This window comes from Dreissena polymorpha, chromosome 5 (genome assembly GCF_020536995.1).
Source record: "Dreissena polymorpha isolate Duluth1 chromosome 5, UMN_Dpol_1.0, whole genome shotgun sequence".
NCBI classification, from domain to species: Eukaryota; Metazoa; Mollusca; class Bivalvia; order Myida; family Dreissenidae; genus Dreissena; species Dreissena polymorpha.
Window position 1 is genome coordinate 15,447,336 of NC_068359.1, and position 25,945 is coordinate 15,473,280.

The 25,945-nt window shown below is 37.2% G+C and overlaps 6 non-coding genes across 6 annotated transcripts; all 6 read left to right on the top strand.

Moving 5' to 3' along the window:
• The first annotated feature begins 15,911 nt into the window (after positions 1–15,911).
• Trnaf-gaa (transfer RNA phenylalanine (anticodon GAA)) lies at positions 15,912–16,001 on the top strand. The gene is given in 2 exon segments: positions 15,912–15,948; positions 15,966–16,001. It is a non-coding gene; the product is annotated as a tRNA-Phe (tRNA).
• A 1,372-nt stretch (positions 16,002–17,373) lies between these two features.
• On the top strand, positions 17,374–17,445 carry Trnae-uuc (transfer RNA glutamic acid (anticodon UUC)). Its single transcript has one exon. It is a non-coding gene; the product is annotated as a tRNA-Glu (tRNA).
• An 842-nt stretch (positions 17,446–18,287) lies between these two features.
• On the top strand, positions 18,288–18,359 carry Trnae-uuc (transfer RNA glutamic acid (anticodon UUC)). The gene has a single exon. It is a non-coding gene; the product is annotated as a tRNA-Glu (tRNA).
• A 241-nt stretch (positions 18,360–18,600) lies between these two features.
• Positions 18,601–18,672, top strand: Trnae-uuc (transfer RNA glutamic acid (anticodon UUC)). The gene has a single exon. It is a non-coding gene; the product is annotated as a tRNA-Glu (tRNA).
• A 2,453-nt stretch (positions 18,673–21,125) lies between these two features.
• On the top strand, positions 21,126–21,197 carry Trnae-uuc (transfer RNA glutamic acid (anticodon UUC)). The gene has a single exon. It is a non-coding gene; the product is annotated as a tRNA-Glu (tRNA).
• A 4,192-nt stretch (positions 21,198–25,389) lies between these two features.
• Positions 25,390–25,461, top strand: Trnae-uuc (transfer RNA glutamic acid (anticodon UUC)). Its single transcript has one exon. It is a non-coding gene; the product is annotated as a tRNA-Glu (tRNA).
• Positions 25,462–25,945: the final 484 nt, after the last annotated feature.

A 25,945-nucleotide genomic window follows, 5' to 3' on the forward strand; every position in this document is an offset into this window, starting at 1 on the left:
GAAAAAAATGCTTGAATCTGTAAATCAAGCGTAAAGGGCTAAATGCACGTGCAGCCGAACATGCTAATCAGGGACGACACTTTCCGCTCTTATGGTTTTTGTTTTCGTTTGAACGAAGTCTCTTCTAAACGAGATCAAGTATCGCCGGCAAAGATCGTCTTGATTAGTCAGTGCTGATCAGGCTAATTTGGGACAGCACTTTATTCAGATATATTAAAGCCAGCTTTTCCACAGCGCTGCCCATATAAAGTCTTATTTAAGAATTATTTCATATCCAATTGATGTGTTGAACGCTAGGGACAACAGAAACACGAAATGAAATATAAAAAATAAATAAATAATAAATTCCATGTTGGAGAATTTCCACCATTTGTTACTCGCTTGAACCCTATCTCAACTCAGATTTGTCGTTCCATGCTCTCACATAAACGCTCTGCCATCACAAGAAAATCCTTCAAGATCTGGAAGGATTTTATTTTGTGGTTCAAGTAGTATAATGAAAAGAAGTATCATTTTAAAAATAGTGTAAAAGTCTAGGTTCATAATAAAATTTAAAATATATGTACATAAATAAAATAAAATAAAAAAATAACAAGGGGAAATTTATTCTACCACTTGATTCGGCTATCATCACGTGGTTTGTTATAACGGCAGGGATTTGATAGAGTTATGCTGGTTCCGGTCAAATCTCTGCGCGGAGGTTGGGTTATAACGGCGGGGATCGAGCAATGCTGGTTCCAGTCATATCTCTGCGCGGGGGTAGGACTGAACCTCTTGAGGCATGAAACTATTACGTCATTTTACATGTGATTCTTTTGCTCATAATAGTCTTCCTCACATTCCGCTAGCATTGTTTCTTCGTTTTAAGGAAGTCCCTTCTAAGCGAAAATCCAGTTTAAGAAGAAAGTGTCTTTCCTGATTAGCATTTGCGGACTTCACATGCTAATCTAGGACGACACTTTACGCACATGCATTAAACCCCGTTTTCACTACGCACTGAATCCCCTCTTGCCACATTCCATCAGCGGGCTGTCGGACCGTCTCTCCACCCCACCCTCAAACCCCATTCCAAAATTTGCCGCTGTGTTACCCGGAAACATCGCTCCCCCACAGCTTTTTCCGACGTTTTTTATCCCAACATACGTCAGCATCGGCGTTACAAAGTTCAATTGTATATTATCGCCGATAAATCACACCAGCTCAGTGGGAAAGTCAACAAAGCGAGTAGATGAGCAGTCATATCTACCTGTTTACATACGCGCGCGTGCTCCGGTGACGCTGTGTACATAAAGTCACGTGGCCGCAATCTTATTTACATAGCTGTCACGTGACTCGTCGAGTGTCGCGCTGTGTTTGCTTTTCCCAGGCTTTCGTGGTGGTGAAAATATACGGGAATCGTGGCAAATCGCGATGCGATGAAATTCCTTCGCGTAATGTCAATCTGTTTGAAATCCCCGTGCAAACATGTTGAGTGGCTGGGGAATAAATAAAGTGGTTTGTTGCCTGTTTTTCGAGACCCGCGAGAACACCTGTACGGATTAAAGACCATGCTTTTCATAGACGTGTTTGGACGCTGCGACAATCTGACTTGCAACGTTTTCGGATAAACATGCGCATTAAGATTTTTGAGGTTGTCGTAAATTATGGGTCGTCTATCTGGTCTTATTCAGCCGTATTTCCGCCCTATTTCCGTAACTGAGAGCTGTGGTAATACCGCATGAAAGTGATGCCTGTGTAACTTTCCATCTAGAGGGGCATAATTCCAACAACTTGGATTAGTATGACTATAAAGGCATTTATGTCCATGGAAACGCGTAATTATCGTCAATGATTATACAATAAATGTTATTATACGATACTATCACATGACATAAACTATCGTCATTCATTTATTTTGTCGGCGTTGAACATCTCCGTACATGGCAGTGAATTTAATGATGAGTGTTCTCAAAAATTCCCACGATACTGCACAATAGAATAAAAAACCCGCTCAGTGTACAGCGCTTTTCATTATCAAGAAGTCATGTCTCATTGTGGTATAATAGGCAAACCGCAACGACAATATACAAATCTATTTATATGACGTCGCGCGGCCGATAAATAGCGAAATGAAGAAAGCGCAGTCATGCGACGACGATTTAATCATTCGGAAGAGGATACCGAGTAATAATACACATATCATTGCACAACTTTAGGCTATAAAAGTTTTTTCTCACGGTTTAAAAGAGTCTCGCATCATACTGAACATCTGTCGCCTGGCGACACGCGCGGGCAGGTATGATGCACGTACAGTGCTGCTCTTATATTTGTATTATAACTATTGTTCAAAGTTTCGAATAAGTTTTAACATGAACTGCATCAAGCAGGGATACTACGAAACAAAACGCGGAACGCCATTATTAGCAATTGCGGCTCTATTGGGAGGAAATCGAGTATGAGCCTCGGTCTGGGAAAACGGTGTGTAATGCACGTGTGTAAAGTGTCGTCCCAGATTGCCAGGCTTATCCTGGACCACACTATCCGCATAGACGACTGGATTATCGTTTAGAATAGACTTCCTTTACACGGAAAATTCCATCAAGACCCGTTTTTTTTCGAGAAAGAGAATTATATAAAATTCTGTCCCAATTGCGCTGCAACTGTTCTTTATACGACGTTTTAAAAAATCGAGTACATACGCCCGATACGATTTTGGATTTAAAGCCAACAAAATTCTACTGAATTCCTCCTGTATATATCCATATAACATGCTGAATAATTATCATTACCATGATATGGATTTTTGGTTCGTGTACTGTACACTCGAATTGTTATTGCTAATTTTTCACAAACATTCACATTTTTTCACTGTCTTTATTTACATCGAGAGTTACAATGTACATTTTTATTTTCTATGAATGACTTTGCTCCATTTTGCAAAGTGCAACTTAGAATTCAATGCATGCAAACTATTTTAATCTTTCTTAAGACATTAATTTGAAATTGTGCCAAGGAAATGTAACTCGGTAAGACGAAACAAGAATAAACGATTCGTCTACTTTTCCATTAAAAAAAAAACATTGACAGTTTCAACATTTTGTTTTTGGGGGGTTAACTAAACTACCGTGTGGCTAGCGTTTTAAATTCCGCATTGAAGTAAAACTGTGAGAAAAACTTCGCCTGCTTCATATGACAATGATTCGGTAATAAATTACGCATAATATTTATGTTGCCCGGTGAAAAAGTGTCGCGAAATGTGAGAAAATCATCTGGGAAGATTTCGGCACACAATGAAATGAATAATTTGCGAATGATGTCCATAGATTTCAACGTAATAGAATAGAGATTTTTGTCACATGAAATGTGTTTCGTATTGTATTGAAATCTCAGTGGATCAGATGCTATCGTAAGGGTCTCATTTTAAGGCTATTTAATATACTTTGTACTTAGTGAAATCATCTTGATCTTTGACCTGACACCGCAATACCGGTATTTTAAGTAATTAGTATACATTGCGTATTGTGTAAATCTAGTATTTCATGGCTTGAATACGAGACTTTCTGTGATTTACATCGTCATAACAATTATAACGACCATCAGCACATAATTATTGACATCTTGAAAGTAAGAAATGTACCAGAAATGCAACATACTTTAAATTGACCTTTTTATTGCAGATGAAGTAACAACTACTATGTAAGTTGTATTAGTCATTCAATAAGTAAATTACAACACTACTCGCATAAAGCATAATAATAAAGAACACATGTTACATTGTATATTATTATACATTATACCAAAGCAACGCTATAGTTAACGGATAGACAAACGAATGGCTTTTTATAAGATAACAATAGTGTAACACAACCAAAAAAGGGAATTAACACAAAAGTTACAAAAGCGAGCATCTTTTTTATTTAATTAATTCACAGCCCGAAGAAGTTACGGTATCTCTATTTGGCTATTCTGTACAGGAATGAGAACACCATTGCTAAAACATCGCGATAAAATATTTATGCGTGTCAAAATTCCTTCGGTCGACGAAAGTCGATAAAATTCGTTTATTTCCCGACATATGAATTGAATTAAACATGTCCGGACAGAGTACTATTGGATTTAATAGCGACATCTGTTATCAATAAAGCCGAATTCGCGGTGAGGCATAATTTGGCAAAATTAATTATTGTCATATTACCCCGCGAAAACAAGTGTCATCCGGGAATTTACAGCTAAGCACGTGCGGCCTCGGGCGTCCACGCCCTACATCCGGCGGAGGCGGTGTCAGATTACGGTTGACACGCACGTGACTGATGTTTCGCCAGTTTGCGACTCGCACGATCTTGATAAATCCCGTTATGACACCACAACGATTTTCTAGTCATACAATTCCGTGACTTGCCGAAGCAAACAATTGAAATTCCGTTGCATTGAGAGAATAATCGGCGAATTTTAAAACGACGCTAATTAACCTAAGAAATCGAACTATTTGTTAGGCGATCTTTACAGCTAGCACCTGTCTTTTCCGAAGAAAAATAGACGTTCTCCATCGCGTGCCAAGCGCGTTTGGGCTTTGGCATGACTTAAATTAAGACGTGTTTTACTTGACTGGGTGGGTGGCTGAGAGGATTAATGTGGTAATACACTAAGAAGGTTTTATTGTTAAATTATCTATGTCACCTTGTTTGCTTTTAATGGCCATCGATCATGCTGTAATACTTTGTATATCAATCGATTCATTCGAAGGACACGACTGTTAAAAACATAAAGAAACAACAATTTGAAAGAAAAATATGATTGTACTAATTGTAGTAAGAACTTTCAAAAATACGACCGTATTCACCAGAAGAACGTGAGGACGCACGCAGAAAAGAACGAATGATCAAGGAAACACACATACATGTATTTTCAAAAAGATCTTGCGGACGCACACTGAAAAGAAAAACGTTCACACAATTTTGTTTAAAAAACGCGCGGGCGCACACGTAAATACGCTATGTGTAGGTTGGTCCGATGCTACGCTGGCCGCGTATGACATAACATCCATTTTCGCAGGACGCGGGTCAATTATATCAGGCGTTCCATTACAAAAACATGTATAAGTGACATACTAGTTAGATAAATGGGGCGAATTCATGTGGTTGTCAGAGCAACGTAGTAGTATCCATCAACAAATCGCTTCGGAAAAGAGTCAATAATTACATGAATAAAATACAAGTGATATGTATGCCCCTACAATTGGCTAAAATAGAACCTTTAACTCATTATCAGTGCAATAGTCCGGCGCATCGAAACCAAAAGGGCTGTGCTCTGTGAAAAGGGTTTTTTATGCATGTGCGTAAAGTGTCATCCCAGATTAGCATGTGCAGTCCGCACAGGCTAATCAGGGACGACACGTTCCGCTTGTATGGTATTTTTCGTTTACAAAATGTCTCCTCTTAGCAAAAATCAAGTTCAGGCGGAAAGTGGCGTCCCTGATTAGTCTGTGCGGACAGCACAGGCTAATCTGGCATGACGCTTAAGCACATGCATTAAACCCCCTTTTTGACGATGCGAACAGCATCGTCCAAGGTTTGATAACCATCCTAAAAAAATTCACAATGGCGGCCTATGTAAAAGACCGAGCCAGTCCGATTGAGATAACTCGATTTTTCAGTTACTTCCCTTTTGCATACGCCACTGCGTAGGAGCATTGATAACATTCTCCTAGCAGAGTTGTCGTTCGTGTTTCAACATTCAACAATGGCCGCCTTAATGAGAGTCTCGATTCAAAACTTTCTTACTGCATACATTGGCTTGTTTCGCTATTTAGAAGCTGTCATTTAGGATATATTAATTATTTATTCACTAAATCTCCGCTTATGACAACAATAGTTGGAATTCGAAGGATATATACTCGATGTGAATTAAGGACTTTCTAGATCGTAACAGCTTGACACGGCAAAACTGGCATACTGATAACTGGTATTTTTAGTTATCAATATAAGTCACATTGTCCTTTATAAATTGTATTCGAGCATTTTCGACTTTTTGAATGACTATGAAACCCGATATCAACATTTCATCGGGGATTTGCAGATCACCAAGCTGTCCTGAGATTCAACATTGATTTCAAACTCTTTACTGGTTAGTACTCTTTCTTAGTGTTAGTACTTTTTATCATTTTAAAGTTAAATTAACTGTGTCACCTTAAAAGAGACATTAAGGCGATTGTGGCCAGTTTGGATCTAGATCAGCCAGCAGTCGCTTGAAAGCTGTTTGCTTAAAAGCGTTTTTCTGACAATAACAAATAATTTAATTGGATACTGATTTGACTGCGCTTTTCCTGTGACCTGGCTCAAATAACAGAATTGTCATTAATCAAATTATTTATTTCGAACATTAATCAATTGTTTTTCTTGTCCCTCGGGATCAATGACTCCAGCACTTTCCTGTTGAGAATTGAATACTGCTAAAGGCGATGCTAGGGGGCGTGAGAGATGTTGCACCTTCCAGTATCGCTCGATTGTTCATTGTCTGCTCGGGTACTACGTACATGTACCCCGGGTACTCTTAAGTATACTTACATGTATCCCGGGTACGGTAAATATACTAAAATGTACCCGGGAAATTTAACCCTAAATCAGTCGTTGTCGACTATTTTTTATAATAATTATATATACACATGTATGTCAATTTTCTGTAGAATGGCCTCTATATTATCGGAACACATACTCAAAAAGCATGTTGATGCAGTGTTTTTTGAAGAGAAGTGTGTTTAAGATAATCGGTTGCGCGTTTTACGACATCGGATTTTGGGCGCGAATACAACTCGGGTACAGTCTAATATGGACCGAGTACAATTACGTTTATTTACCGTACCTGGGGTACATGTAAGTATACTTAGAGTACCCAGGGTACATATAAGTATACTTAAGAGTACCCGGGGTACATGTAAGAAGTACCAGAGCCGACAATGACCAATCAAGCTCCATTATCCCTCATGAACCGACTCAAAAAACCGAGTCGGCAATATTTGACTTAATTTTTGGTTTGGTTGCTCTCGAGGGATCGAAAATTTCAGAATTTTCCTAAAAGCCGTACGGGTTTGATCCCCAGAAGCGCCATTGAAAACTAACATACTTTGTTATCTAAAAGGTTGCTAAACACATGATGTTCAGCAGTTATATTATATAAAAACTTACAGCAGAAGTAAACAACTAGACAATAATTAATGAACGCATCTTTTATTTGTCTTTGACACTTTGATTTTGACATGGCCTAGATTGAAATATGTGACTGGACTTTACCAGCACTCTTGTAACAGAGCTAAAGTTTAAATGTACCATTGAAGATCGCCTAAATCCAGATTTGCTATTATAGACGTGTGGAAAGTTTTTAGGGTGTGACAAGTAAGCAAACATTGGTCATTACCCAGAGGCCACAACTGATCTATGACTGTATTAAAACAAGAAAAATCAGTGCATGATTTATATTTCCATAGATAGTTCAATAAAAACTAATTTCATAAGCCTGGTAACAGTTTAACGGTAATGCTACCAATGTGTCACACCAGGGCCTTGAATTTGAAATCTAGTACATGCATGGTCATTTCTTCATGAAATCAGGACACAAAATTGTATTTTAAGTCCTTAATTGACCTGGCTATAGTTCTCAGATTATTATAAGCTCAATCAGTATATTTATATCATTATTTATGCTTTGTGTATTGTAAACATATACACAATCATGCAGTTACATGATAGCAATAAATAATATCAAAGCTACCCATACTATAAAGGTCATTGACAAAGCCTATGGTCAAAATGTGAACACATTGAGAGTAATCGCCCTCTCGTGCCAGCAAAAACAACACGTTGACAGGTTGTCATTTTTGACAGTTCTACTTTCACTTTCATTTTGTGATATCAAACTATTAACAATTATGTGGCTGAGAAAAATATCGCCATTGCTTTTTATGCTCCCGGTAGGGTGGCCTATATCAGTTGAACTGTCAGTCAGTCAGTCAGTGTGTCAGTCTGTCCGTCCGTCCGAAAACTTTAATGGCCATAACTTTTTTAATATTGAACATAGCAACTTGATATTTGGCATACATGTGCATCTCATGGAGCTGCACATTTTCAGTTGTGAAAGGTGAAGGTGAAGGTCATCCTTCAAGGTCAAATGTCAAATATAAAGCGTCTGTCTGTCTGTCCGAAAACTTTAATATTGGCCATAACTTTTTCAATATTGGCGTGCATGCGTATCTCATAGAGCTGCACAAATTGATTGGTGAAAGGTCAAGGTCATCCTTCAAGGTCAAGGTCAAAGGTCAAATTTTGCAATATTGAAGATAGCAACTCCATATTCGGCATGCATGTGTATGTCATGGAGCTGCACAATTTGAGTGGTGAAAGGTCAAGGTCATCCTTCAACTTCAAAGGTAAAATATATGGGTTCAAAGCTGCGCAGCAGGGGGCATTGTGTTTCACAAACACAGCTCTTGTTTAATATATTTTCTGCACATTTCTTCAAAAAACTTACATCAATACACGATTTTCTTCGTTAATTCAATCATTCCTGACAGACTTGTGTACATATTTCGCTTACATTTTGACGCGCGTAGGTAGGACCGCATTACCGCTCCCGAAATGTGTATTCATACTATTGCCTTCGAGGAACTTATCTGATGTTTGACGGAAAGGGCCGAAAATGTGCGAGTGTGGGTCAAGTTACCCCAATTTTTTTTCCGTACCTAAAATTGTTCGTACCCAATTTATTTTTCGTACCCAATTTTTTTTCGTACCCCATTTTTTTTTCATCCCAATTTTTTTGTTCGTACCCAAATTTTTTTCGGTCCCAATTTTTTGATTCCCAAATATTTTTTCGTACCCAAATTTGTTTTTATACCCAAATTTTTTTCGCAAAATTTTTGTACAATTTTTTTTTTCGTACCAACATACACAATTGTGGTGATTGTGGTGATGTAGATAAACTCAACTTGATGCTTTTATATCAATCCTCTCAAAAGCATCGTCACACCAGTACTGTCAGTACTTTGATTATAGAGCACGGCCCAAATATTTTAGCCACATGAATAGTGCAAAAGTGAACTATCCACGACACATCAGCACCAAAACATCTGAAGCGCCGACACTTTGAGACTAGTGGGACGCGGTGCTATTTTGGGTAACATCAACATAAGAGCTGCAACGCTGAATACACACCCCATCGGTCGGTCACTCGTAGATCAGATAACACTTCGTCGGTGTGTTGTTTTCCGGTCTAGAACAATTAGCGATGTAACGTAATTGCGTATTGTTCGTGTAAAAGACACAGTAACCAAAAAAGTTCATTTCTGATTTCTTTGCGTTTTATTTCTGCTTATTAACACAACACAACGTTTCCAAAATGTTTGTCAAATACAAGATACATGCGAAGCCCGCAATGGGCCCATCCCGCGAAAGCCAGCAATAATGCGACTTGTATGTTCGGCCGTTTAAGTAAGACTCCTTTCATACAACGCAGATGCCAATTTATACAATAATGGACAAATATATTGGGTGACGGCTGTCTGGATGATTGACTTTAACATGAGTTGAATTACCTGATACGGGATGGCTTTATGTGTGACTTACATATCTTGTGCATATATATGCCAATAATTAAGCGAGACCACGTTTGTTTAACTGTCACCTGTCATTTAACATGAAAATATACACAAATTAACAGTGCTGCATGTGTTTACAATAGACATAACAAATTAGTGAACCCAGCCATGGGCCATAACTTGGTGCATTTTTTCTCGTCTAATTTGACGATGACATATGATGCCCATTTATGCATTTCTTCATGAAGACAGATATTATGTTTCAGTTACACCGAACAAGGAATATACATGAAATACACCAATTATGCGACACACCTCATTTTCATTAAAGAAAGATTTTATATTTTATGATTTAAAATCTTTAGAAAGATCAAATCCTGAATGACAAGTGTCTTACAATATCATGTATCAATGTTAAATGACGTTGATCGATTGTCCACGTAACACTACAGGCGTTGTTTGACTAGTGACCTCCTGTGCTGTCCATTCGAAGAAGGTATTGCCCGGGTTGAATATGTACCTGTTGCTGTCAAGTAGATGTCTTGGTTTGTTGTTTTCTGTCTATGTTGATTCATGGGTGATGTTATCTACCATTGCTGTCGTGAAGAAGCTCTATCTATCGCCAAGCTGTGTAGGCAAATCGCACGTGGTCGGTTGCACTCATCTGCGTATCAAGGTTCACATCGAGGCTGGATATGTCATCGTGGTTTCTGTTGTTTTTGTCGCTGAACCAGCCGTCATCACGTCGTTGTTTCTGTTGTTGAATCCATCGTGATGTTGTCTCTGGATATGGTGTTGATGCGTACCGCGTTGCTAATCAATTGTGACGTCTGTTAAAACCTTTGTGATCGCATTGTTGTTTCTGTTGTTGTTAATTGTACTTTTGTTCTTGGTTCCAGCGTCTTCATTTCTCTTGGGACATTAAGATCTTCTATTGGCCATAATGCTCACGAGGTATTAACTATAGCAGTGTTCTCCTTGATGTCTTAGGCCTCGGAAGTATCATTCCAAATGCGTTATCTACGCACGTCAAACAGTTGAACGGCTGCATCTACTCTATAGTGTTTAACGTCACAAGTATTGTGTCCAGTGTTGCGTCACTTGTTGTCCTTCGAAATCTTCTGGCGTTGGTCTTCTTTTAGCGATAGAACCAGGTATTCACTTTGAGAGTAAACGCCATGATGTTCCATTCTAATTATGTTGTTTGTTTCTTCTATTCGTTGTGGAAGGCGTTCTCTCGCGAAGTCGCTCTTCTTCGGCGTTGTCTTCAAATCTCGATATTTTTATCTGCGTCGTGGTGATACAAGTATCAGTTGTTCAAAATCATGGCAAACATTTATAAATATCCCCTTAGTTATTGTTAAATATCGTCATGACAACTTACTGTGATATCTTATTCAAAAAATTAATTCTTTACAACGAAAAAATATTAGTCAATTCCTCAAAACATACTTCGGATAAATACATGACAGTTTGACATCTGACAAGCCATTTACTTAATATGACTTGTGTACCGCCTTAGGCATAATCATTTTACGCACGTGCAGCCGGTAAATTTTTGACAGGCGCGCGCCACTTTATTGACCTAGAGTAATGGGTAATGATAGACGTACCTGTTCATATCATGGTTTCATAAACCTCGTCTTTATCACTATAGTTTTGCCGTCGGGCATAGATTTATTGACATGTTTGACCTGTGCACTTGTAAAAATGCGCAAATATGACAAGGCAGACTTTTATATATATGCATTCATAATATAAGAATACGTATCGGTATACTTCAAAATTCAGGTCTTTGCTCCTAATCGAACTACTCAAATAATTCTTATGCGACATCGCATCTTCTGTCCATAGCGTAATTTGCTTCGATGGCACAGGGATAAATTCTCTAACTCATGAGGACGCTAAGGTTATCAGAACCTCGGGCTCGGTATGTCCGAACGCTGATCAGTCAGCCGTGCTCATAAAATATAATTGTAACCCTTAAACAATTATATTACAAATTTAATGCGTACATATCGTTATATTTTCACTGCTCTATACGCGTCAGATCGCATTAAATTCTTACTTAAAATTACTCAAGACCTTCAATATTACCGATATCCTACATATATTTGCAATCAACACAATGACGTATATACATATTTACATAATATTTTTTTGTGTGTGTCTGCCCTATTCATATTCGCAATCAACATTATTTTTCTTATTTCATATTTTCTTTCTTTTACAATTCGGAAAACTATTTTTAAATTTTCCAATAATTTTATTTATTCGTCCTCTTTAATTTTCTTTATCATTCTAAGAAACAAAACCCGCCTTATTTTCTTTATTAAAATAATAAACAAAACTGTCTTAAATAATCTAAATTCCTAAATTCTTAATTCTGCCAATGTAAAATACTAGGTAAATTCTTTGAATATTTTTTATATTTGTTCCTTCTTCGAGTTTTTCTATTATATTAATAAATAAAATCATCCACAAATTTTCTATATTAAAATAATAAACAAAACTGTTTTAAATACTCTTATTTTTCCTCGTACATTTTAATTTAATGAAAATTTACAAACATTCCAACAATTTAAAATGTATTGGTAAGCAAAAAAAACACCATAAGTCCGTACATAATCCTATATTCTAACAATACCAAAAATTTATAAAAATTCTTTAAATACTCTCTGTGTGTACACCTTTAATTTAATGATTTCCATAACTCATAAAAATAATGTAAAACTCAAATATCTCTTTTTATTCTCAATTCACCGCTATTTATAAAAATGTGCCGATAAATGCAAAATTGGCATGATTTTGATATTTGTAAAATTTGTTCGTACATAATTTATTATCAACACTATTATTTTTAACATCTAACTACATTAAATTCTTTAAAACAATTCTTCAAAATTTCGTTGTCATGACGCCTTTTACTTTCATTTTCTACTTTATAAATTTTGAAATTCCCTCTCCAAGTTTGCCATAATTTTTTTAAACAACTGACCTGAATTCATGTCGCGTTGTGGTTGTGATGTTTTCATTTTTTCGGCACGTGATCGCACTTGTGATCGTACTTCGGTCGTATCCATGGTACACGGCTCCATAAAATGTACTGTGTCACGTAATTACACATTGTTCGTTGATATCACACAGTAACAAACAAAGTTCATTTCTGATTTCTTTGCGTTTTATTTCTGCTTATTAACACAACACAACGTTTCCAAAATGTTTGTCAAATACAAGATACATGCGAAGCCCGCAATGGGCCCATCCCGCGAAAGCCAGCAATAATGCGACTTGTATGTTCGGCCGTTTAAGTAAGACTCCTTTCATACAACGCAGATGCCAATTTATACAATAATGGACAAATATATTGGGTGACGGCTGTCTGGATGATTGACTTTAACATGAGTTGAATTACCTGATACGGGATGGCTTTATGTGTGACTTACATATCTTGTGCATATATATGCCAATAATTAAGCGAGACCACGTTTGTTTAACTGTCACCTGTCATTTAACATGAAAATATACACAAATTAACAGTGCTGCATGTGTTTACAATAGACATAACAAATTAGTGAACCCAGCCATGGGCCATAACTTGGTGCATTTTTCTCGTCTAATTTGACGATGACATATGATGCCCATTTATGCATTTCTTCATGAAGACAGATATTATGTTTCAGTTACACCGAACAAGGAATATACATGAAATACACCAATTATGCGACAGCGATCTCATCATGTGGCGGGAAAGTGCATTCTTGGATATGTACGGGAAGGAGAAGTTGGTAATGTTCGTGCTCATTTGAATGGATGGATATTATATGCAAATAGAAAAGTGGTAATTTCGTCAGATTTTAAAAATATGTTTTCTTTGTTTATAAATTGAAATTGCAACAGTAAATATGCATGATAGTGATGAAGAATTTAACTATAATTATGTCGTTTTGTTGGATGTTCACAGAACACTCGGCATATATATAGGATTATTCAATAGGAATGTTATGTAAATAGGTAAACACGTTTTGTTTGCATTGCCAATTGTATAATAATGACAAAATATATAAAACAATCGTAACTACAAATGAGAATCAAGGTTAAAAGAAGCGGTCAATGCCAGTTGAAATACTCTAGACTATGGTTTGGCACCGTTTCAGATAGTTTCATGTATGACTAGGATTATGTGAAAATGGGTCTTTACTTCTGTCACATGCGACCAGCCTGTGCAGTCGCGGTGTCGTGCATTCATCAACGGACAGTAAAGCTTCTGCGCAGATGCGTGGGCTGGTGTGGAGCTCCGTTGGACGCATATGGCATAAGACCTATTTTCGCATGAAACTGGTTCATACATGTACGGAAGACTATGTGCACTATCGGACAATCCCAATAGTGTAGATTGTTATGTGCATTTTTTTTTGTAAGAATATTGTATAACTACCTTTAAACTATATTTTGGCCAAAATGGAAACGCATTTTTATCAGAAAAATGATGCACGTGATGATCTGATTGTAAGCAATTTTCGACTGGATTCGTACTGATATTGCACCGAAAAAGGTTACCTTTTTAAAGTTTGGCAAATTTAAAGATCGCATGTACTCTTGTTACCTTACTGTTCATTGATGAAAATGTAAAAGTTTTATTAAATCGTTTTCGTTTTTAACTTTTATACGCTTTGGATCAGTTTGAATCTACACCTATTCCTGGCAATATCTGGAAAGCTTGGGCAAAAAAGAGTTTAAACCGTAATTTGCCAAAGTGGGGAAATGCCTATTGCAATAATAGTGTTGTATGTACAATGTTGTGTTGGATACATCAGGTCCTGTATGCCTGACCATTTCAGTGTGTTACCGAGTACGGCACCTTTCCTTAGGACGTTCCGCAACACGCGAGTCCGCCAGAGTCACTTGTTTGAAGACGAATTTGCTGTCGCTGATGTCATTGGTAAGTAATTTCACTTGAATTGTCTACCGCGCACTTGAAGTGTCTACCGCGCACTATACGTGTCTACCGCGCTCTTGGTGAGTCTTCCGCGCACTTGAAGTGTCTACCGCGCACTTGAAGTGTCTACCGCGCACTTGAAGTGTCTACCGCGCACTAAACGTGTCTACCGCGCACTTGAAGTGTTTACCGCACACTTGAATAAAAATGTTTGTATTAATGAGCCATTTTTATTCGCGGTCAGTCAAATAAATCATTTGTATGTTGGAAATCAATATTTCAGAATGGATTGAAATCACTTACCTCGACTAACATGACACAATAAATATTTTTAGTCAGTTTTGTACTTTCTTTGCAATTTTGCGATTGATGCTACGTAAGAACATCCGAAGCATGTACGTTCAGCATTTTATGGATTGTAAACACGCGTTATTGCGACGCATCCTTTTTAGCTCAGTTTAGCATGAGATGCTGAAGGTGTGCTAATGTGATCACTTACGTTATAATGAAAGCGTAGTTATTATCGAACTGAGATATTTATGTTGATCATTTCAGTTTCTAAGACCAACAACTGTCCCGCAACAACGCACCGAGTCTGCGAGTGACATTTACAACAAGTCCCAGATGGCGAAATATAGATGGTAAGATAACTCTAATGGCAGTTCGTGCATGTTGTTATGTCCCTTTCTAATGACCGTCCGTTTTTATATGATTATGTCCCTTTCATTAAGTGAGAATTATTTTAAGCTGAAATGAGGAATGGCACATTTTAAGATACATGTATGATTTATCATGATAGCCATTCGTTTAAAGTTAAACTTCGATTAGATATATGACGCTTTGTTTAGCAAAGTGATATGTTGAACGATCAAATGTAAATATAAATCTGAAGAATACTTGTGTATGCATACCAGATAATATATTGATCTGCTTAGATTCTTTTCTTCAATAAAGCTTCCGATAAAGCAATTGAATTTTGCTTAACCCGCGATAAAGATTTTGAATGCTAGGTCAACAGTGAATGGGACAGTTTAAAACTGACAGCTTTCATTTGATATGACCCTAAAATTATGAATAACAAACGTGACCTATTGTGAAATATGCGCTTGAATATGCTTCACATGAAGATTTAGCAGTTAACTGAATCATAATTAAAACTATATCGAGGACATGTATATTTGTCTGTTGCTTAACCGTTACGATATTTGACGACAAGCAAGTTGATTGGCAATCGTAACATTTCGTCCATATCCGGAGTCTCCGTAAAGAGACTCAAAGTTTGGTCCAAAGTGGTTGATTGGCAGAAGTATAAGTACGAAAACAGTCGATGTATTGGGTTATTAATAGACCTATACTATCGACCGCTATACACTATTTTATCAAATAACATTCGTAGTATGAATGTCAGCCGGAATAGCTCAGTTGGGAGAGCGTTAGACTGAAGTTGTTAACGCAACAGTCATCTAAAGGCCCCCGGTTCAATCCCGGGTTCCGGCACGAACGGAACAGTTCGGCGGCTGACAATTTTTTTTCAATTCAGTTTTGGTGCATCTTAATCGTGAATCTCAATGAGTCACAAGCTGCATTTGATAGTATAGTATAGTGTCAATTAATTTTGTCGTACAAATATATGACTTATAAAGCTAAAAAATCAACATGCTAGTATTAAACAAGGACTTGTACACACACAGCTTTTCACAAATCAGCACTTTTGGTGATATTTGCCCTGGAATGATACATTTAATATGACTAAGAAGGCACACTGAGTTTTCAAAAACTGGTTCATTTTTTTTTTAAACAAAAGTAGTTAGATTAAAGGATACAATAATCGTTGAAATGGACGTTCATATATTTTAATATGCAATGTAATAAACATGGGAGATGAAGGTTATCGTTTGGTACTTTGAAGAGATCAGTTGTCTATAAATTTAAAATTGTTGTAAATATACTTTAAATCTGCTAAGTTTTATTTGATTACTAATACAAATAAGGAAGACGTCGACCGTAACGGCAATCCTTCAACCACAATCATCAGAAGAAACAGCAGAGCGTTAGACCGAAGATCTTAAGGCCGTTCTGTAGATTCCTGCAGCGCTTCAAAATCCTGATCTTCCATAAATGCTATTTAAATTTCGTACCCTCATGCTTTGAACTTTACATATTCGTTTATATTCGTTCCCAAACAATTATTTATAAATTGAATAATTGTTGCATCGCCTTTATTGCACACAAAAAGGTAATTTATTACATTGATACTATAATTATATTGATTGAATATTGATAGAACTATTTAAATTATTTTAATTTTTAGAAGCGAACACATTAAGATGTATGCATCATTGTGAACATTTGAAAAAGTAATATATTTATACAATAATTAACTTATTTACAAGATTATTATCATCTTCATTTTGGGGACATTCCAATAAAAATTATATATACATTATAAACCCTTTTTGAGCTCGGCTGAGCACAATGTGCTCATGGTGAGCTTAAGTGACCGCCTTTTGTCCGTCATGCGTCGTGTGGCATCAACTTTTGCCTTGTTAGATGCCACATTTATTGTCCGATCTTCATTAACTTTGATCAGAAGATTTGTGTCAATGATATCTTAGAGAAGTTCGAACATGGTTCCGGTTGGTTGAAAAATGTGGCCGCCAGGGAGCTGGGCATTTTTCCTTATATGTCTATAGTAAAACCTTGTTAACACTCTTATGTACAAATGTTTTTAAATGTGTTAATTCGTTTAAACGTTAAAGAAACCAGCCCATCAGCCCAAATGATGCTTAACATAAGATCAATATTGATATAGACTCAGTGATATCGCTGACCGGTGATATATCCTCACATTTACGATGGATAAGAGCACTCCGGTGTGGTCTAGTGGTTAGGATTCCTGGTTTTCACCCAGGCGGCCCGGGTTCGATTCCCGGCACCGGAAAGGTTTTTTCTTCAATTTTGGAGGATAAATTTATTTCAATGTTTAGAATATTGCCCCCATTTCCCGCCCGAAGCGTCATATGTATAATGCATTATATTGTTACTGAGTGATATGTTGGACTAGTTCAGCCGGTAAGCCATTAAAGCAATAACGATTAAATTAAATCGTGTCGCGTCGCCATACTTGTTCAATCGTACCTAGATAGGAAAACGTTATTAATTGCGGTCCAAGCTGAAGCAAATGATAAGCAGATGTGTTTCTTACTCTTTTATTATCATCTACGTATATGAAACTTTATACTTCCGTTTGATCGACGTTAAAGTGGCCTTTTCACAGATTTTGGCTTATTTTGAAGTTTTTCACGAAATGCTTTATATTTATAAATGTAAACATTGGATCTTAAAAGCTCCAGTAAAAAAATTAGAATAAAATTTAAAAAAGGAAAAAAAAGGAGCCGGTACCACCATGGCTCGAACCAGTGACCCCCGGAGTCCTGTAGTTAGTCTGAAGTAAAAACGCATTAGCCCTCTCGGCTATTCCGCCGGATATACGCAGTGTAAGTATTTTATACCTTATATAAGCAATCTTCGTAGTTTCGTAAATTTAAACGACAACAACAGAACTCTCCAAATTATTCAATCGTTTCGCGTTGCAACGCTTCATAATTTTTAGGTTTTCAAATCGTCAAAAGATACATATAATGGCTATATTGGACTATGGTAAATGTTCAGTAATACTGTTTTCTCACAAATATCATAACTAAAACGAAAATTTTCGAACCTGAAACAACTTTTTTCAATTTTGTCAATTTACAAAACCGTGAAAAGATCCCTTTTACATACTCCGGTGTGGTCTAGTGGTTAGGATTCCTGGTTTTCACCCAGGCGGCCCGGGTTCGATTCCCGGCACCGGAATGATGTTTTACCTTTTTCATAATCAAAATTAGAACTCTGTCGGTACACACACACATAGTCGTTTGTTAAACTGACCAGAGAAAAAACATACGTTTTCAGTGCCGAGAATCGTACGAGTCCAAAGACATAATAAGCATAATGCGTATCAACACTATTGCGTACGCACATGCATCTGGAGACGGTCGCGTATCAACGATAACCGGACCATTAATATAAACTTCGTTTTGTTATTAAATAGCAATCCGGTGTGGTCTAGTGGTTAGGATTCCTGGTTTTCACCCAGGCGGCCCGGGTTCGATTCCCGGCACCGGAAGTATATTTTTAGAATGACGTAATAAGAATGATGTGGGGTCACTCGAAAGAAAACGGTGCCTCGAATTCTATCAGTTCGAAGATGCTATAAACATAACATTCGTTATTGGTTATTGTATAGTATAAAGTTAGAGAAGAAGGCTGGTGCAAACTCCTAGCTATCTCAGTGAAATCGGGTTTTGATCCTCGAGTTATTTCAGTCGAAACCCGTCGACTGAAATAGTCTTTTTTTTTTAAATATTTAAATTTAGATAAATAAGATCATTTTCAGATCAATAAAAATGTGAGTTATTAAAGAGGCAATAACACAAAAAAACCATGATTGAGTAAACAATCAAAAGTTAAGTTGCCTATTTCAAATGAATAAAATTTCTACTTTCATTATGACTGAAATTCTTGTGTTGTTTTTTTCATCTTTATGCAATCGTATCATCTTACAACTGAATATGTACAGGTGCAGTTAACTGTTCGCTTCCAATGTATTAAGTTAACGATAGCCTCGTTCGCACGTATTTGTTATAGTTTGTTTCAAAAACGCGTAACAAATAACATTTATATAATAACATATAAAATATGTGTACTGCAGAGGATCCCTGCTGATTTTCTCAGTGGCCAGTGTGCTGATCCCGCCGCCCCTACTCAAGCAAACCCCCGCCGATCAAGCCAAAGCGGGCCCGCACGCACACACGACCCCACCTTGAGCCCCAAACCGCGGAATCAATCGAGATTAGCGCTTCCAAATCCACCCTCTCGCTGCCTGTGGCAACAGATAAGTCCAAGATCGACCAATGAGCTCCACAGACATCCATACCGATAATCACGCCGCTTACCGGCATTTTATACTTCTTTTTGAGCCACATTAGCGTTCTCCGGTGTGGTCTAGTGGTTAGGATCACGGTTTTCACCCATGCGGCCCGGGTACGATTCCCGGCCCCGGAAATATATTTTTTAGAATGACTTATTAAGAATGATGTGGGGTCACTCGAAAGAAAACGGTGTAACTTTATATTGCCTCGAATTCTATCAGTTCGAAGACGCTATACACCTAACATTTATTTGGTATACAATGTAGTAGTATATTGTATAGTATAAAGTTAGCAGAAAAGAAGGCTGGTGCAAAATCCTAGCTATCTCAATTAAATCGGGTTGTGATCGTCGAGTTATTTTACCAATACGACCTGTGTTCGAAACCCGTCGACGGAAGTAGTCTTTTTTTTCGAAAATATTTTAATCTAGATAAAGAAGATCGTTTCAGATCAATCAAAATATGAATTGATTAAAAAGTCAACAACAAAATAACATATTGAGTAAACAATCAAAAGTTAATTTGCATATTACAAATGAATTGAATTTCTATTTTCAGTATGACTGAAATTCTTGTTATTTTTTCATCTTTATGTAATCGTATCATTTTACATATGTATATGCATAGGTGCAGTTTACTGTTCGCTTAATATGTATTGAGTTCACGATAGCCACGTGCACAAGTATTTGTAATAGCTTGTTTCAAAAACGTGTACTAAATAACATTTATGTATAACAAATTAGATTATGTATTGCAGAGGACCCCTGCTGATTTTAATCTTTCGACCTTCTATAAATGTCATGTAACATACGTACACTCATGCTACGTGCCTTTATGTATTCGTACCAAAACGATATTTAGTGAATTGTTAAGTTGCTTTTAGCTTACGTGAGCACAATGTGCTCATGGTGAGCTTTTATGATGGCCTTTTGTGCTCGTCCGTCGTGGTCTTGCGGCGTCAGCATTTGCCTTTTAACACTTAAGAGGCCACATTTATTGTACGATCTTCATGAAATTTGCTCAGAAGAGTTGTGCCAATGATTTCTTCGACGATGGTACCTGTTGGTTGAACAACCAAGCCGCCAGGGGGCGGGGCCTTTTTTCTCTATATGGCTATAGTAAAAACTTGTTAACACTCCAAAAGTTACATTCATAGTTCACTCTTCATGAAATTTGGTCAGAACATTTGTTCTAATGATATCTTGGGCTGCACTGAAAAGGTCAGTTCCTGTGTATTTCAGGTGAGCGACTTTGGGCCTTTCAGGCCCTCTTGTTTCGCCTTTAATGCCCACGGAATAGTAATTTATTTTATCGAATACGATTATAATATGGATTGAATATAATAGAAATGATACAGTTAAATTAATCGTTATTTTTAGAAGGTCACATACATGAATCATTATAAACATTGAAATAAATCCTTAATTTAAACAATTCATATCTGTCAATTCATTTTAATACTTTTATTAAATGGTTTGATTTTCGTAAGTGAAATTTACCAGCGCACCGACCCAAGGACTCCAAAACATAGAATCAAAATTGGTATGGACTAAGTGCATCTAATGACCGGTGTTTGACCAGCGGTATTCACAACAATATCACTCATCTGACCACAGCCAACAACTTCTTTTTTCACACAGTCATCCTGATCCGGTGTGGTCTAGTGGTTAGGATTCCTGGTTTTCACCCAGGCGGCCCGGGTTCGATTCCCGGCACCGGAAGTCCCTTTTTCAATTTTGGAAATATCATAATGTGATTTAGTTTCGCTTAACTGGAAAGAGAATATCATAGCCTTCCGCTGACGCGAATCCGGAGACGCTATAAACATAATATTAATTTTGTACAGTAGTATTGGATCCCTGCAGATCTTCAACATAACAACCGTCCATCAATGTTATATAACATCGGAATTCCGGAATCCACATGTAAAAGAGTCTTACCGTGAAGTAGGCAATTCTTCTTAAAGTTTTTCATGTTAATGCAAGCTGAAGAAAATGCTTAGCAGATATATTTCTTATACTTATCAATTTCTTTTATTATTATCATTTGGAACCTTCCATGAAACATAATATTTACACTGTAAACTATTGTTTTTTTTTCTAACAAACATTATTAAATGTGCTGATTTTTTACTGTTATGTTAACAGCCTACCAGCCCAGAGGCACGAAACATAGACTCAATATCGGTATGGACTAAGCGTTTCTGTTGAATCAATATTGTAATGGACTAAATGCGTCTGTTGAATCAATATCGGTATGGATTAAGTGCTTTTGTCGAATCAATATTGTTATGAATTAAGTGCTTCTGTTGAATCAATATCGGTATGGACTAAGTGCGTCTGTTGAATCAATATCGGTATGAACGAAGTGCTTCTGTTGAATCAATATCGGTATGGACTAAGTGCGTCTGTTGAATAAATATCGGTATGGACAAAAGTGCGTTTGTTGAGTCAATATCGGTATGGACTAAGTATTTCTGTTGAATCAATATTGTTATGAACTAAGTGCGTGTGTTGAATCAATATCAGTATGGACTAAGTGCATCTGTTGAATCAATATCGGTATGAACTAAGTGCGTCTGTTGAATCAATATCGGTATGGACTAAGTGCGTCAGTTGAATCGATATCGGTATGGACTAAGTGCGTATGTTAAATCAATATCGGTATGGACTAAGTGCGTACATTGTATGTAGAATCAATATCGGTACGGAATAAGTGCGTATGTTGAATCAATATCTGTATGGACTAAGTGCGTCTCTTTAAAGGTGCTTCACATTTGCTCGTATCAACGATAAGCACATCGCTTACCAGTATTTATATACTTCTTTTTGCGCAATGTATTCGTTCTCCTGTGTGCTCTAGTGGTAAGGATTGCTGGTGTTTACACAGGAAGTACGGGTTTGATTCCCGGCACCGGAAAAAATGTTCACATTTTCAACATAACAGAAGAAGGATATTGTCGGTATACACATACATTTGTATAGGTTACACTTTGTCTCACTTGTTAGAGATCTTACTTTTCATCGCTTGAGTTTACGAATGCAATTTTTTTAATGAACGATGGAAGTGTGCACGAGAAAATCGAGCGTGAATGGCGGTTTTCCGTCATTCTGCTTTGGAAGTCGAACTGTAAAGACATATCGGATAACTTTTAGACAATAAAGATAATAAACAAAATAGGCGGATATTGTATATGTGTATGAATGAAATGTTTTTCATGTAGGTAACATTATGTTTGTTAATATGTATTTTTTAAATTATAACCCGGTATATCATTTTGATGTGTGTCATGTTTGATACAGACAGTAGACTGCCTAGACGCTTCAAGAAACACATTGTATTTTATTTAAGATTATTAGGGGAGAGAGATTGAGAGTACATTGTTGATATATCAGATGTGAATGCAGTGGTATTTGAGGAAAACAATCTTTCGATGCCGGAATCCGGTCAGCCGGAAGACCTTTTAAACATATTGTGAATCAACACTGTTGCGAACGCAAGTGCATCTGACGACGGGTGCGTATGAACGATAATCAGACCGGTGATATGTACAATAGCATCTACATGTACTTCTTTTTGACGATTTATAATAACAATCCAGTGTGGTCTAGTGGTTAGGATTCCTGGTTTTCACCCAGTCGGCCCGGGCTCGATTTCCCGGCACCGGAAATAATTGTTTCTGTATGCTTAAATAAGAATGTTGTAGTTTGATTTAGTTTTGCATGACAGGAAAGAATATCATAGCTTTACGCTGCCGCGAATCCTATCAATTCGGAAGACGCTGAAAATATATTATTAATTTGGTAAAATAGTTTATAGTATAGTGTATAGTAAGTAGAGAAGAAGGTTGGTGCAATCTCCTATAGCATAGTATATATTAGTAGTATACTGTGATATCGGTATTATATCGTCGAGTGGTTTTTGCCGATACGGCCTCGGTTCGAAATCTGTCACCGGAAATCGTTGTTGTTGTTTTGAAATTATTTTCAATTTATAAAATGAAAATCATTTTCAGATCAATCACAGCATGAATTGATAAAATAAAACAACACAACGAGACATTATTTAATCAACTTTCAACAATAATTAACTTACCTCGTGACTGAAATTCTCGATATTGTTTTATCTTTATGTAATCGTATCATTTTGCAGCTTTATACGTAAGCGTACTGTCCATTGTAAGCTTATTCATCAAGTAAGCGATATCCATGGTCATTATTTTTTGTAATAGTTTGTTTCAAATGTTGGTTATACTTTAAACTCATCTATTATATGTAGATGTATGCATAGCATCAAATATTATGCCCCCCCCCCTTCGAAGAAGAGGGGGTATAATGCTTTGCACATGTCGGTCGGTCGGTCTATCGGTCCATCCACCAGGTGGTTTCCGGATGATTACTCAAGAACGCTTGGACCTAGGATCATGAAACTTCATAGGAACATTGATCATGACTCGCAGATGACCCCTATTGATTTTGAGGTCACTAGGTCAAAGGTCAAGGTCACAGTGACCCGAAATAGTAAAATGGTTTCCGAATGATAACTCAAGAACGCTTATGCCTAGGATCATGAAACTTAATAGGAAGGTTGATCAAGATTCACAGATGACCCCTATTGATTTTCAGGTCACTAGGTCAAAGGTCAAGGTCACGGTGACCCGAATTAGTAAAATGGTTTCCGGATGATAACTCAAGAACGCTTATGCCTAGAATCGTGAATTTTCATAGGTGGATTGATAATGACTGGCAGACGACCCTTATTGATTTTCAGGTCACTAGGTCAAAGGTCAAGGTCACGGTGACCCGAAATAGTAAAATGGTTTCCGGATGATTACTCCAGAACGCTTATACTTAGGATCATGAAACTTGATAGGTAGATTGATAATGACTGGCAGATGACCCCTATTGATTTTCAGGTCACTAGGCCAAAGGTCAAGACCACGGTGACCCGAAATAGTAAAATGGTTTCCGGATGATAACTCAAGAACGCTTATGTATAGGATCATGAAACTTGATAGGTAGATTGATCATGACTCGCAGTTGACCCCTATTGATTTTCAGGTCATTATATCAAAGGTCAAAGTCACAGTGATCCGAAATAGTAAAATGATTTCTGGATAATAACTCTAGAACGCTTATGGCTACGATCATGAAACTTTATAGGTACATTAATCATGACTCGCAGATGACCCCTATTGATTTTGAAGTCACTAGGTCAAAGGTCAAGGTCATGGTGACCCGATATAGTAAAATGGTTTCCGGATGATAACTCAAGAACGCTTATGCCTAGGATCATGAAACTTCATAGGTACATTGATCATGACTCGCAGTTGACCCCTATTGATTTTCAGGTCACTAGGTCAAAGGTCAAGGACACGGTGACCCGAAATAGTAATATGGTTTCCGGATGCCAAACAATCCAGATTTAAAATCTAAACCCGAATACTAATGAAGTGCATTGGTAATATTTATGAAGAAACGTTGACTGCAATTGATAATCATTATATGTTTTTATAATTATTAACAACATTTATCGCGATAAATCGTTGAGGTAATAACACATATGTGTGTGCAGCTGCGGGGAATGGAACCAACGCCGACTGGGTTTATTTTTTATCCTAAACATAATCTTATCGAATGAATTGTATGATTTCTTTAATTTTGTATATCTGGCAATTCTATTTTTCGATCTTCAGCGTTGGCGACGCCAACCGTCCGGAACCGTCAACGATGAGACAGAAATCGGCCACAATACTATTATACGTTCACAGACATGTGTTCTTGTGTGTTAAGTTCGATTGACCAACCCTCCAGCTCTATTACTCGAAACTTAGTCACTTTGGTATGACCTCGGCTCCATGCGGCTCAAGACCACTGGTTACAATATCGCGACCGCGGCCTGGATCAACAATAATCCGGTGTGGTCTAGTGGTTAGGATTCCTGGTTTTCACCCAGGCGGCCCGGGTTCGATTCCCGGCACCGGAATCATATTTTTTTCCAAAGTGTTCATTTTAAAGTCGTTATTTAAAAAGCATAAAACAGCCAATAATATGATATGGTATTAGGGTGCTATTTCAAGACGTTGCATGATATAACCAAATCACGACAATATATTTGATTAAAAAAAAATAAGATAAAAGTAAAAAACAACCTCCTATGTATATGATTGTTTTGAATTCCTCAATGACAAATATACATGTAAGTGCTTTTTAGTTGTTTCTTAATAAGCCCAATCAAAACATTATTTCCCGGCTCCTGGAATCGAACCCGAGGCCGTCTGGGTGCAAACCGCGAATCCTTACCACAAGACTTCGCCGGACTGCATACATATGAACATATAAAAGGCGTTTGATACATTTTGGCAACAACAATCTTATAATATCAGTTCAACAATAATTACAAAAATTGTCAATAGCCGGTAAAATAAGAATGCTGACGGCGTGATTATCTTTTGTTTCATTGATAAAAA